At 38.1% G+C, this 13,732-nt stretch overlaps 1 protein-coding gene across 4 annotated transcripts in view; it reads right to left on the bottom strand.

Annotated features, from left to right (window-relative positions):
- Positions 1-13,732, bottom strand: part of GRIA1 (glutamate ionotropic receptor AMPA type subunit 1) — a 249,813-nt gene that overhangs the window by 118,214 nt on the left and 117,867 nt on the right. The gene's annotated exons all lie outside the window — the stretch shown is intronic.

Here is a 13,732-nt window from a genome sequence, read left to right as displayed (position 1 = left end):
TTTTGGCCATTCAGGTATTTAGTATGTCTATGGAGATTCTCAGTCATCCAGGTCATGGTTGTCCCAAAGGTGCCTTTCAAAAAACAACTGGACTTTCTTGATTTTCCCCCTTGAAAATGTTTCGCTTCTCAACCGAGAAGCTTCTTCAGTTCTGGCCAGAACTGAAGAAGCTTCTTAGATGAGAAGTGAAATGTTATCAAAAAAAGAAACAAGAAAAAAGAAAGAAAGAGCAACTGCCTTTTGGCCTTTGGAACAGGTATCTAGAATATTTAGCATGTCTAAGGTAACTTTTTCTTAAGAAGATAAGGAAAGCTCTGCAAGATGAAACAAAAAAATTAAGGCTGTTTCTGGATTCAGTAGTATTCCCCACTGCCTTGCGCACACATTGATTTCCTCACAAAAGCTTGCAAGAAGCATTCTTGAGAACTAGTAGGCCTATCCTCCATGAAGTATGGCCTACCTTTTCAGAAGAAGAAAAAAATAATGAACAAATGATGAACTAGAAATTCCTGAGGTTTTATTCAGCTATGGGATTTTTAAGCTTGTATGAAAAAAAGGAAATTTGAAAAACACTAATTAATGCTTTTGGGGACAATTTCAGCCTCATCACTTTTCTCTCTTGAGACTCTTTTCTAGCAAATGTGAGAATTAACTCCAAGGGATGAAACCCTCACTTCCATAATATGGTTAAGATGTAATTTGGATTTGTTTTTTTAAAGTACATGGATGTGGGGTATCTAAAAAGGTAAAGGTAAAGGTTCCCCCGCACATGCGTGCTAGTCGTTTCCAACTCTAGGGGCTGGTGCTCATCTCCATTTCAAAGCTGAAGAGCCAGCATTTGTCCGAGGACTTCTCCGTGGTCATGTGGCCAGCATGACTAGACGCCAAAGGCGCACGGAATGCTGTTACCTTCCCACCGTTGTGGTCCCTATTTTTCTACTTGCATTTTTACGTGCTTTCGAACTGCTAGGTTGGCAGAAGCTGGGACGAGTAACAGGCGCTCACTCTGTTACGCGGCACTCAGGATTTGACCCGCCAAACTGCCGACCTTCTGATCGACAAGCTCAGCGTCCTACTAACATGCAAATTATTGCTCTCAAGGTCATCAGTGATTTCTGGAGAGACAAGCAATTTAGAGTACCCAATAGTAGGGATAAAGAGGGGAAATGAAGGCTTATATTTGGAAGCAAATCTTGTAAGAGTATGATATCACATGAGAGTTCATATTCAGAAAATGTCATATGCTTGTTAAGTATTTTATCTCTGAAATTTCAAGACAAAGCTGAATTACATGTATCGGGAAAGATGCATAAAACGTATGTGAAAATAATTTGAATCACTAATACATCTTTTATTTGTTTAAATTATAATTCAGAAGTTTCATCCTCACATCTCCAAATATAGCTTTATAGAATTCCTAATTTTTGATATGGCTGATTGTTTTTTATCATATTGTGTGAAATTCTGGTATCTAGTGCTATATTTTTTTAATCTTTTAGATGTCTTTTTTTAAAAAAAAATGACAGGCATCAATATTAATTAATTGCTTCTGATAACTAATTATGCAGTGAAGTCTCTGTCATATTTCATTACTTCTGATTATTTTACTTTATTTCAACGCTTTGATTGTTTTTGCTGCTGTTTTAATTGGTTTAAGCTGTCTGGGGCACTGCATAAAAATATAAAATGTACCCTTTCTTATAAATAAAAAATAAAGACATGCTGAAGGAGGGTTGAACACAGAAACAGAGATGATTCATACGTGGCAAGCTTTCACTTGTGGCATAGTTGGCCCTGCTATTCTGCAGTGAAACAGATTGAGGTAGCTAGATCATCATAATGACTCTGGATTCAACAAAAATATTAAGCAATGGCATTTCTGCATAAACAAAATCAAATGCTAAAAATGTCCATTAATTCTAGTTTTCTTTTCACTGATTTCAATACTTCTATTGCTAGTAGACAAAAGGGTTTGATTTTTGTCAAACAGCAATTCAGGAGACGTTTTGCAAGGGATCATGGGAATACCTGAAAGCTATGTACAACTTTCTAGAGGAAAATACATGAGAGGGACAACAGCACATTTTGAATTACTGTATAAACCTCAGGCATGCATATTGTCAAACATGTTTAACTTCATTCATGTTTATTGATGCATTCCGATAAATCAAATTCTAAGATGATGGTTGTTAAGAGTGACTGTGCTTTCATTTTAAGACCAGCCTTTGGTTTTAATATCATAGATGAATATGATTTTATAACTGCAGATAGTTCTGCAGAACTGCAGAAAGGAATCTTTAAAAAAATCCTGGGTTTTGGGGTGTTATTATTCTCCCCTGAAGTAATTCTAGTTTTTGCTGTCCAGCTCATGATATTTCCTTGTCTTCTAGTAAAAGGTAAAAGATCTTCTCTGAGTACCTCCAAGTACAAGAACAAAGAATTATTTTAGATTATGCAAATGTGGACAGTGTTGGCTCTGTAGATTTTGCAGAATTAATATTTCCAGCATTTTTCATTCACTGTGCTGGGTGGGACTGCTGGGAAATATAGCTTATCAACATCTGCAGGGACATAGATGTTTATGAGGAAACAACATGAGATGATGTAAAGGAACATCCTGTACTTTTTATTACTAACTCCTCAATTTACTACATCAGTCTGATTTTATGTCTTCTGATTAACATTCCACTTGGTAGGGCAGCTCTGTCACTACAAACACAGCAATGCCAAGAAATGCCATCTGGAGAAATATAAAAGTATTGTCTAGTAAAAAAAACAAAAATCAAGTAAAAATTGACTGAATACATTCTTGAGCTATTGTGGGAAACTGCTCCAAGTACTCTTTTCCAACACTTTCAATCTGATGTAAAAAAAAAGACCCAACAACTCTCTTTTTAAATAAATAAACCTTACTTTGAATTGCAATACAATATAGCACTCTGAAATGGACAACATAGCATATGTAAGTTCCGATGCCCTTTGATCTCCCCAAATAAGACAAAATGTTTATAATAATTGTGCAATCTTAGTAGTTTTGTAAAGTCAGTGGAAGTCTTTGGCAATCTTATAAGATTGTGGCAATTTGGGTTGGCTTACCGAGACAAATTAATATGGTTTTTCAATGAAGCTCAGAGGCTGTAAAGCTTGTTCATCTCTGCCTCAGTTAGTAATAACTGCTAGATGAAGCACTACAATAATTGTTCTGGACTTCTTTGAGTTTTGGCTAAGAGGCTTAACCAAAGTAAAATATAATAAAAAAATCACTAAACACTTTTAGTTTCATTTTAACACGGAATAATAAATAGATCTCCAAATAAATAATGTATATTTTCTCAGACACAGCGTGTGCCAGAATATTGGCATTATAAGAAATCTGAAGCAAGCACTTCTCACATTGCTATTCACCCAAATACATGAATATGCACAATGAGAGGATACCAGGGACACTTTACGTTCTCCACATCATACATACAGAATAAATATGCACACTGAAGCTAGTTTCTCTATTCTGACAACTGCATCTTCCATGCCTTGCCCTAAGTCAAGGACATCTAGAGAGAAAAAAGAACATGTCTAAAGTCTCAACGTACAGAAATTATTAGTTTTCTGGCGGGGGGGGGGAAACATAGCTTTGAATCCAAAATGAAACTGAACCTGACAGTACTAGGCAAAAAATGCACAGCAGGACTGAGAATTACAACTTGAACTTTACAATCTGTTATTTCAGTATGGTAATCAGAATAAATGCCTTCCAACAAGAGTTGGGAAGCATTGTGATCTTTCTGAAAGTGCCTTCATTTGCCAAGTTTTATCTCACTTTGTTGTTATTGTTGAAAGCAATAGTAAGGGAGTCATGATGTAAATTTAAGAAAATGATTTTAAATTTTTTAAAAAATGAGAAAAGCAAATTGCCTCTCTCTGCTGCCTTTAAAGAGGGCCTAAGCATTATCCGCTGGAGAAATATGACTAGAATTTTTGCCAGCATCACTGTTGTGGAATGGTAATAAGAAAAACAAAATACTATGTGGTGAAATCAAATTTTAGCCCCAATGTATTTGCTATAAGGGATTTTTTTTTGTATCATTGTCTCAAGTGATTTTTTGGGGGGAAAACAAAGAAAACAATCCATCTTCTTTGGTAATCTCATTACCATTTTGTGATCTATCTATCTCATAAAGAAGATTATGGCCTTGCAACACATTAATTACAGATGCCTCTGATTACAGATGCCACATTCTTCTCCTCTCAATCTTTGTGTCATCTTCACTACTCTGTATCAATCATGAGCAGGCATCAGTTCTCCTCCTACGCTGTACTCAGATAATTGTTAATCCCAGCCCTTGAAACAGATTCTAGCAGCCAAGAACTCACAGTTCTAGTCTGTTTAGATGGTTGAGGCAAGTCAGAATATTTGAAGAAAAGACCGTCTGTGGTTAGGTAACTTAAGAGAGGAGTAGAGATATTTTCTTGCTTTCTGTATGACATTCTTAACAATGTATTCTGAAAACTACTGCAGTCATCTTTTTCCCCCCTTCTCACAATAATCTCAATTACTTAAATTAGATCCTGCCTTATACCTGTTATACTCCCATAATTAGTTTGAAATTCACATTAACTGTCAGTAATAATAATCATGTGGACAATAGAAATAAAAGGCATGGGAGTACTTTCTATTTGTTCAATGGGCCACATTGTGTGGACATTATACAATTTAATTAGATGCCAATTAAACACTGAGTATTGACTTTATGTTTCATTTAAAGAGGTAACTAGATAGAAGAGATAAGCAATTCTTCTGGATACAAACATAACAAAACCTTTTAAGTAATTCTCCTGGATATAAACATGAAGAAAACAGTGCTTGTCTGCCTACCTCACTTCCTTCTAAATCTTTTAATCCTTGCATTCTGATTTATCTGAATGGTAATTTAAAATGTAAATTTTACACTAGGTCATAGTTTAAAAATTTAGTTACATGAATTGTGCCTAAATTGGTGAGTTTGAGATATGTTTGAATAACTGAGGGGGTTTTCAGCTTGCATGGCCAATGGGGAACAATTCACAGTAATAGGTAGAATTTGTGAATTCTATTTGTGTGTGCGTGTGCGTGTGCGCGCAATCAAATACAATTAACTATGATAGTGAAAATTTGAATATGGATTAGTGGAATCCAAACTGGATTAGCTGTATCATCAGTAGTATTAATATTATCCTGCCAGTTTGCCTGCTGCTTAGCAGATGCTTCTAGATAATCTAAAACTTTATAAGCCTAATTAGAATCAGTTGAGAAGGTTGTTATTTATCTTGTCAAATGTCCACTTTTCAAGCTAACAGTTTTACTTCTCTTAAATAACTGTTATGAAATGGTTCTTTTCTCCAGACTGAGAAAAAAAAATCAACTATGTGATTTAGAGGGTGAAGCAAGGTGATTTCAGCTAAGTAATGCATTTGATTTCTTCTTTTTTTCAATTCTAATGTTTTAAAATGCAGGAATGTGCAAATTAGAATAAGTAGATGGTGACATTTTAAAACTGATTCCCTCAAAGCTAAAAAAAAGTTGTTCTGTATCTTAGATTGCCTTCATGTACAAAGACTGACTGTGCAGAGCTGAACTCTTTAGCTATTAACATACAGAGCTTCTTTAGCCCACTGAATATGATTTCTTTATTCCAAAAGCTGCTTTAACCACTTTTTTTTTGGGGGGGGGGGGAAACATAGCACAAACAAGGGAAAAAACTTTGTTAACTTTGGAGGTTTTATTATTATATCGAGAATAAAGTCAGCTTTCTCACTTTCTCTCTTTTCCAGACATGAGTTTAAACAGATGCTATGACTTCCTCAGAAGCTACCGAGATATTTATTCACAGTTGATTCCGGAGTTGCTCATGGAATCAGTTCCAATTAGTGGTCCTGAACATGTTTAGAAAGCTGTCAGCCCTCCCAGATAAACCAGGAAACATGACTAGGTGAATTAATTCCACTTTAATGAAAGGCTACATTAACAGAATTTTGCAAATCTGAAGGTATAAGCTTTCCACCTCCACTTTAAATCACCTGAACAATTAGGGTGGGTCCTCCCTAAATTTCTTTCAGTACATTGGGGGCTCCTATATCTCTTGTCTTATTGTTTCCTAAGCAGCATCTCTTCCTTCAGTAATCCACACATTCCATTTCAAAAGCTGACATTAATAACTACTTGCATGTTTCCACATTTGCTCATTCTGGTTAGTTGCACCTTATGGGTCAAAAGCAAGGGTTGGCAAACTTTTTTTCTGCAAAGGGCCAGATCCCATCTCTCCTCCATCTCTGTGGGCATGGCTGGTAGGTCTGCTGGCCAAAGCGCATGGCAGCCATTGGATAACTCCAGTCTGCAAGCAAGGACACTGCTGATGGACTGCCATGACCACCTACTTTCTGCCTGTCTCCCTATTCATCCCTAGATCATAAGATAGAGATTTGGCGTAGAGGTTTCTGTTTGCCTGCCCTCATATTGAGGATTATTAAGGGTCTCTCTAAAAGAGGAAGTAGTCTCAGTTATTTTGAATTAGGGAATTTTGGTCCCACTCCTAAAGAAATTCCCTTTTATCAATCCAGTTAATCCTTGATCTGGAGATCTGGGTCATTAAGAGTTAGGGCTATTGTTTCTTTTAAGTATTATGCCATGGCTTAATTTCAGCTAACTGAAGTAGTAACTGTATGAGGGATCTTGGAGTCCTAGTGGACAATCATTTACATAATATGAGCCAGCAGTATCCTGCAGCTGCCAAAAAAGCCAACACAGTTCTAGGCTGCATTAACAGAGGGATAGAATAAAAAACACATGAACTGTTATAATGCCTTGGTGAGGTCACATTTGGAATATTACATCCAGTTTTGGTCATCATGATGTAAAAAAGATGTTGAGACTCTAGAAAGGGTACAGAGAAGAGCAACAAAGATGATTAGGGGAGTGGAGGCTAAAACATATAAAGAATGGTTGCTGGAATTGGGAATTGGGTTTAATGAAGAGAAGGACTAGGGATGCTAGGGATGATATGATAACAGTGTTATAAAATAATAATAATAATAATAATAATAATAATAATAATAATAATAATAATAATAATAATAATAATAATAATAATAATAATAATAATAATAATAATAGAAACAGTGTTACAATTATTTGAGGGTCTGGCACAAAGAAGAAGGGATTCAGCCTATTCTTCAAAGCACCTGAAGGAAGGACAAGAAGCAATGGATGGAAAATAATCAAGGAGAGAAACAGCCTAGAACTAAGGAGAAATTTTCTGACAGAATAATTAGTGGAATGACTTGCCTCCAGAAGTTGTGAATGCTCCAACACTGGAAGTTTTTAAAAAGATTGGACAACTATTTGTCTGAAATGGTATAGAGCACGGCTTTTCAACCTTTTCACCCATTGTACCACTTTTAGGATATGGCAACATCCGAGTACCACCAGTCGCCTAGCAAGGTGTCAAAAACTTGATGACCAAAAAAAAAAAAAGGAAAACAGTGATGAAGTACAGATAATTCTCGACTTACAACAGTTTGCTTAGTGACTGTTCGAAGTTACAATGGCACTGAAAAAAGTGCCCCCCAAGCCACAGCCGAGCAAGACACCTGCCTGCCTGCCCGGCGGCGCTCTTCCTCCTGTCTGAGGTTTTCAATGTCGTGAGCATTTCTGTCGAGGATTGGTAGAGGGGGTAGGGTGTTTGGTTTTTATTCTCCCCATCTGCTGGGTGGTTGCAGCAGGTTTTGGTCACTTCACATCACCCTGGGATACTGTGACCATCATAAATATGAAACAGTTGCCAAGCATCTGAATATAAATCATAAGACCCTGGAGATACTGCAACATTCCAGCTGATCAGCGCTTCTTCTAGGTTCAGAAGCGCCAGGATCAGCACTGAGCTCCAGCTGGAGCCTGGCACTGATCCTGACGCTTCCGCTGAGCCCTGACAGCCCTGCAGCTCCAATCACCTCTTGCTCAGGCTTGTGCAGTGCTGCCACTGGTTCAGCCCATTCCCCTCCCCTGCTACTTTTCTAGGATGGTCGTGTACCACCTGCCAGGTGCCAATGTACCACAGGTGGTACCCGTGCCACTGGTTGAAAAGCCCTGGTATACTTTCCTGCCTGAGCAGGGAATTGGACTAGAAGATTTCTATGGTCCTTTCCAACTTGGTTATTCTGTTAATCTCCAAGATCTGATATTCTGAAGAAAATGTATAATCAGATCCTATTAATGAAGCCATCTAAAGATGTTTTTCAATAGCCCCTAATATTTAGAGTCTGATAGAGAAAACTCGATAGTCCTTGCAGTTATCAGCCCTTATTTTGCTAAATCATCAGCTGAATTGTTCCATTATTAGTATTTATTTCAAATGTTTCTGAAGCATTTTGGACTGAATCTCACTCTTGTCCTTTGAGTTGACACTAATGATTCATTAGAGGAGGACAGGATTTTAAAAAAGAATTGGAAAGAGTAAAACTAAGTTTCAATTTAGCTGAATTTAATTGTGATGTTGGTCCCCATATAGTAAATGATTTGTCTCTTCAACCATTTGGGGGCTCTTTTATAAGAACATCTATAGGAGATTCACTTAAAGTTTTGGAAGGCACAAATAACCCTGAAGCTCAGATCCAAATTAAATTTGGAGGCAATCAGATATATAACATTTGCAAGCAGCCATTTCAGATGGTATGTAGGCATTTCTTTCTGGTATAATTTTCATTTATTCTTTTTTCTCCTTCATTCATTCATTTGTTAATTTATATGGCTCCCCATCTCACAAGACAGGAAAACAAAACCACAACATAAAATCAATGATACCATGATTAAAACAGTAATAATCCCTAATCAATGTTTTGCCCTATTTTCCTGCTCTGAGTTGGCCAGAGTTATTTAAGTGAGCTGAATGGCTATAGAAATTGAATAAATAGTTTACAAACAATGCATGTGACCACAACAATTATTGTTTCTGTATCTTTTATTTTGATCACAAGGCATAGGAGAAAAGGGGAAGTGGGGAGGTGTTGAAAATTAATTTGCTCTGCATCTTTTTTTAGCGATTCAATTAATTAACTTTTCCTGCACTAATATTTAGATTGGAACACATTTATGAATTGGATTGTACACATCTCCAAATTTGTTGATGCATTCCTTTGGCTTAAGACTCGTGGAAAAAAGTATATATTAGAGAAAATTGATGAGGTAAATGTGTTTTGGGGGAATGATTGCATCTTAAATTGAATGCATGAGGAAAATTGTATATCCTTCTACACCAGGGGTGTCAAACTCAATTTCATTGAGGGCTGCATCAGCATTGCGGTTGCCCTCAAGGGGCCAGGTGAGTATGGCCTGGGTGGGCGTGGCCTACTGGGTGGGCGTGGTTAGAGTGCATATGGCCTACTGGGTGGGCATGGCCAGTTCTACATCGTTCGCATCAAGGGTGCCTATGGGAGCCTGGGCAGGAGTGGGACAGATCTGAGGGTCTCTGGAAGAAGGAGGGTCTCTGGGCCAGGGCCAAGGCAGTGGGGGCCATTCCCTCACTGTTTCCAGGATGGCTTCGCGGGCCGCATGAAACCACTTTGCGGGCCGGATCCGCCCCCCGGGCCTTGTGTTTGACATGTCTGTTCTACACTTTTAGCTCTACACATTTTTGTAGTTTAAATTCAATGGCTGATGAATGGACTGATCATATCATTCAATATATGTCAAGCTAACATTTTAAAAAAATATTTATATAGTAAATTTATATGCTGCCCATCTTGTGGTTCAAGGAGATTCATGAATCAGAAATAGAATACTTTAGCCATTTAATTTGTTGAGATTAAAAGTAGGGGTTGAATGTAGAAAATCCCAAAGTCCTAATTTTGAGTATTTCCTTGAGCATGGCTCCTTCCTGAACTAGAGGGATTGTATATGAATGAAGTATACAAACTGACTCAGAAAAAGATATGTTCAATTGGTTGGTAATTAGGTGAAAAGTGTTCCTATGCTTTATGTTTTGATGACAATGTGTCTTTTGTCTGGCTTTTCAAAAGAATGTTTGCCTTTGCCTAAAAATGAAGAATACTGGGAAATGTCCACAGAAATATTTTGAGATTATTTATGGCTCTGGAGATAAAATAAAGTGCCAACTTCCTGAGAGTATTCTTTTGCATCTGCTACACTATTTTCTCTTCTCTGTGTGGGATTCATTGTTCCATGAACCTTTTGAACAGCTGAAAAAAACTACTGGTCCTGTACAGTAGCTCTAGTTATTATATTTAAAAAGGTGCTGCAACCTCCCATACTGTTTTGAAATAGACTGGGCTTCTACAGAACATAGATATAAAGATTAACTTCAATGAGTCAAGGTACTTACAAAACTTGGTGCTTTTGTTCAACTGTTGAAAGCAGCATCTCAATGCTACAACACAGCCTCCACCCCTATTACACATGTGTGGGTGTGCAATGACACACTGCACCTATAAAAGGGACAGAACTTGGATCACAATGGCTTTCGCCATTTGCAGACTACTCTGTTTAAAATAAATCTCAGTGATAAAAATGTCACTGATGTAAAAATTATTTTCTGAACTGTACTCTCCGGAGAGAAAAAATGCTGCATTTATCTTTACCACCTTTCTGTGATGTGTGGTAGGGAAAAAATGCCACAGGTCTGCATTGTAGACAAGCTGTTAGAGTGCTGCTATTTTCAATTTTGTCTTTTTAGGTATACAATTGTAACAATTTATGCCACAAAAGAGTATTGTGGGTCTTTAATTTTGGACGTGGGAGTTACTTGTTGCTGTTTTCCTTTGGGTTAACTCTGAACTAGAAAAGTAGCTTTTAAAAAAATAATAAAAACTTTGGGAATATGATTTTTGCAATGGTAGGCCTTGCTGATTCATACTACGATCCCGTACAATAAGTACCTTTTGTTGTGATCATTAAATAATCTACAACTTTCTGGGTTGCCAGTTACATATAAAATATAAAGTTGTATCTGACCTATTCAACAACTCCAGGAAACAGGTAACCTTCCGTTGTCATGACTACTTAAGAAGAACTGAATTTAGCCTCTTAGTTTCTGTCTTCTAAGCAGGAAGTAGAATTGAGATTCATTCAACCTGTTGCATTTTCAAAACTGTGATGCAGGGAGGTAGGATGGGAATCACAGCTTTTTCATCCTGAAATGTTAACTGTTGTGAGTTATATTTGTGAGATGGCCAGCTATATAAATTTGATAACTAACTAACTAACTAACCTCTCTCTCTGTTCTTCTTTTACCTTATTATGCTGGATCTCCTAATGAACATGCAAAGTCCCTGAGAGACAGTATCTTCACCTACCAAGACATGAAGACTAAGTCTTGGTGGCTGAAGATATTGACTCTCTGGGATTTTGCTTTTCTTCCTCCAAGGAAGCCACCCATGGACTTTTCTTCTCCTCCTCTGACCTAGAAATCAATAACTGGCCTCCATACTCAGAAACTTTAATCTCCACCCTTTCCTTTCTATACCAGTCTTTGTAGTTTTCCCTTGTTTTCTCTCAACTCCTTCTCTCTCTCTCTCTCTACAATTTTGGGTTATACCAGCAGCATGTCCTCCATTCGTTGAAAAGGTGGGTTTCCTTCTCCCCAGAGCTCTAGTTCTCAACATCTATATGCTGTACAAGGCTAGACCAATGGAAATGCTATGTCCCTCTATTCCAGGGGTGTCAAACTCAATTTCATTGAGGGCCACATCAGCATTGTGGTTGCCCTCGGGGGGCTGGGTGGGTATGGCCAGGGTGAGTGTGGCCTACTGGGTGGGTGCAGCTGGAGTGCGTATGGCCTACTGGGTGGGCATGGCCAGCTCTACATCACTGGCATCAAGGGTGCCTATGGGGGCCTGGGCAGGAGTGGGACAGATCTGGGGGTCTCTGGAAGAAGGAGGGTCTCTGGGCCAGGGCCAAGGCAGTGGGGACCGTTCCCTCACTGTTTCCAGGATGGCTTCGGGGGCCACATGAAAGCACTTCGCGGGCCGGATCTGGCCCCCGGGCCTTGTGTTTGACATGTCTGCTCTACTCCATAACAGCTTTGACTACCAGCCAAGTGAGCTCATTAGCCCTCATGATAGAACAGTTCAAACTTAGAATCGACCTCCTTCTCCCCTTTTCTCTCTCCTTTTGCTGACTCATGCCAGCACCGCTGCAGACATACCAAGGCACTAAAATCCATATGCCACACAAATGTCTGAGGTGGGACTCATTGTACAAATACAAAAGCTCTTCAAACAGAAGTATTTGCATGCACTTGAAGTCTTCCACTATAATAGTTCACCTATGCATGTGGTGGTTGGCGTTTTAGTGACCTCAGCAGCTCAAGCAGAGACCAGATCGGTTGTGCACTGCTATTTATGTGCTGAGAACTTCATGTGATGGTAAAATCTGAAGAGATTTTTTGCAGCATTTTGGTTGCTTCTAATAATGAAATTGTACATGTGTATTTCTCAAAGACCAAGAAAGTTATTGCTTATAACTTTGGCTTGATTTGTTCATTAATCCATTGCATTGTTTTCTTGGCTGTCTAGATTCTCAGGGGTCTTCTCCAACACCAAAATTCAAATGTGAAAATACTCTTCCTCCCCTGCTTTTTTAAAGTCCAACTTTTGCTTTCATAGAGTGTTGCAGAGAAGATCATGGCCTGCACAAATCTGATCTTTATATGTGTAGATACATCACTGTATTTGAATATCTTTTCCAAGGCCTTCATCACTGCTCTACCAAGTGCTACTGAGCAGTCAGCATGACTGTTTGTTCCTTTACTGTTGATAGTCAATCCTAAAAGGCAGAACCTATCTATCACTTTGATATCTTCACTGTTAATTCCAAGGCCGTTCTGCCTGTTGTCCTTTGTTTAGCCTACTTCATATTTAACTTTAGTCCCATTTTTTCACTGTGCTTTTTGACTTTTATTACTAGTGTTTGCAGATTCTTTGCATTTTCAGCTATCAGAGTAATGTGTTTCTTACGAATTAAGAAAACTATTTTTTTGTTTGCTCATTTTTGAAGCTTACCTAGCAATAATTTTAGACTAGTGAAGAAAATCCAGAGGCGCAAAATATGTTGGACATTAAAAATAATTTTATGTTGCCAGTGAAGACCTTGATGAGCTAATTAGAACACAGGGGTAATGTAAATGTGGCTGCTGATCTGAGTATTTGTGAAATATTATGCTCATGCTGATGTTTAACAAAAATGAAAAAGGTGTGTGGGGGGGATGTTGCCCATCACATCATCTATTTAACCTTAATTAGATGCTGACAATCTGGAACGAGTTTGAATTAAAATGGCCATATAGAAATAGACAAAGAATAGGATTTGTAGTGCAGGACTGGTATATGCAAGACCAGCTAAAACTCAGTTAACAGAAAACCTGTATCATGGCATTTGCCAAAAGAGCCAAGAACCATTCCTGGAGCATAGATGGCCACAAGATTGAGGTCTCCAATTAAAATACCTGGGAATTGTCCTTCATTCTGCCAACTACAGGAAAACCCTGTAAACTAAAGCCTTCTCAGTCACTGCATGTCAGGGACTGTATGCATTTGTCATTTAGGGACAGTTGCATAGGTGTTGCATTTACAATTCTGCAAATGTTAAGGTTCTGACTAGGGGGCAATCAAACAGCAAAGCATGGAATAGGAAATTGGATCAACCAATCAGCATGCAGGACACATTCCTCTATACAATGTGTGGGAT

Source organism: Vipera berus (assembly GCF_964194415.1).
Source record: "Vipera berus genome assembly, chromosome: 2".
NCBI classification, from domain to species: domain Eukaryota; kingdom Metazoa; phylum Chordata; class Lepidosauria; order Squamata; family Viperidae; genus Vipera; species Vipera berus.
This window is presented reverse-complemented; position numbering and strand designations above follow the sequence as displayed.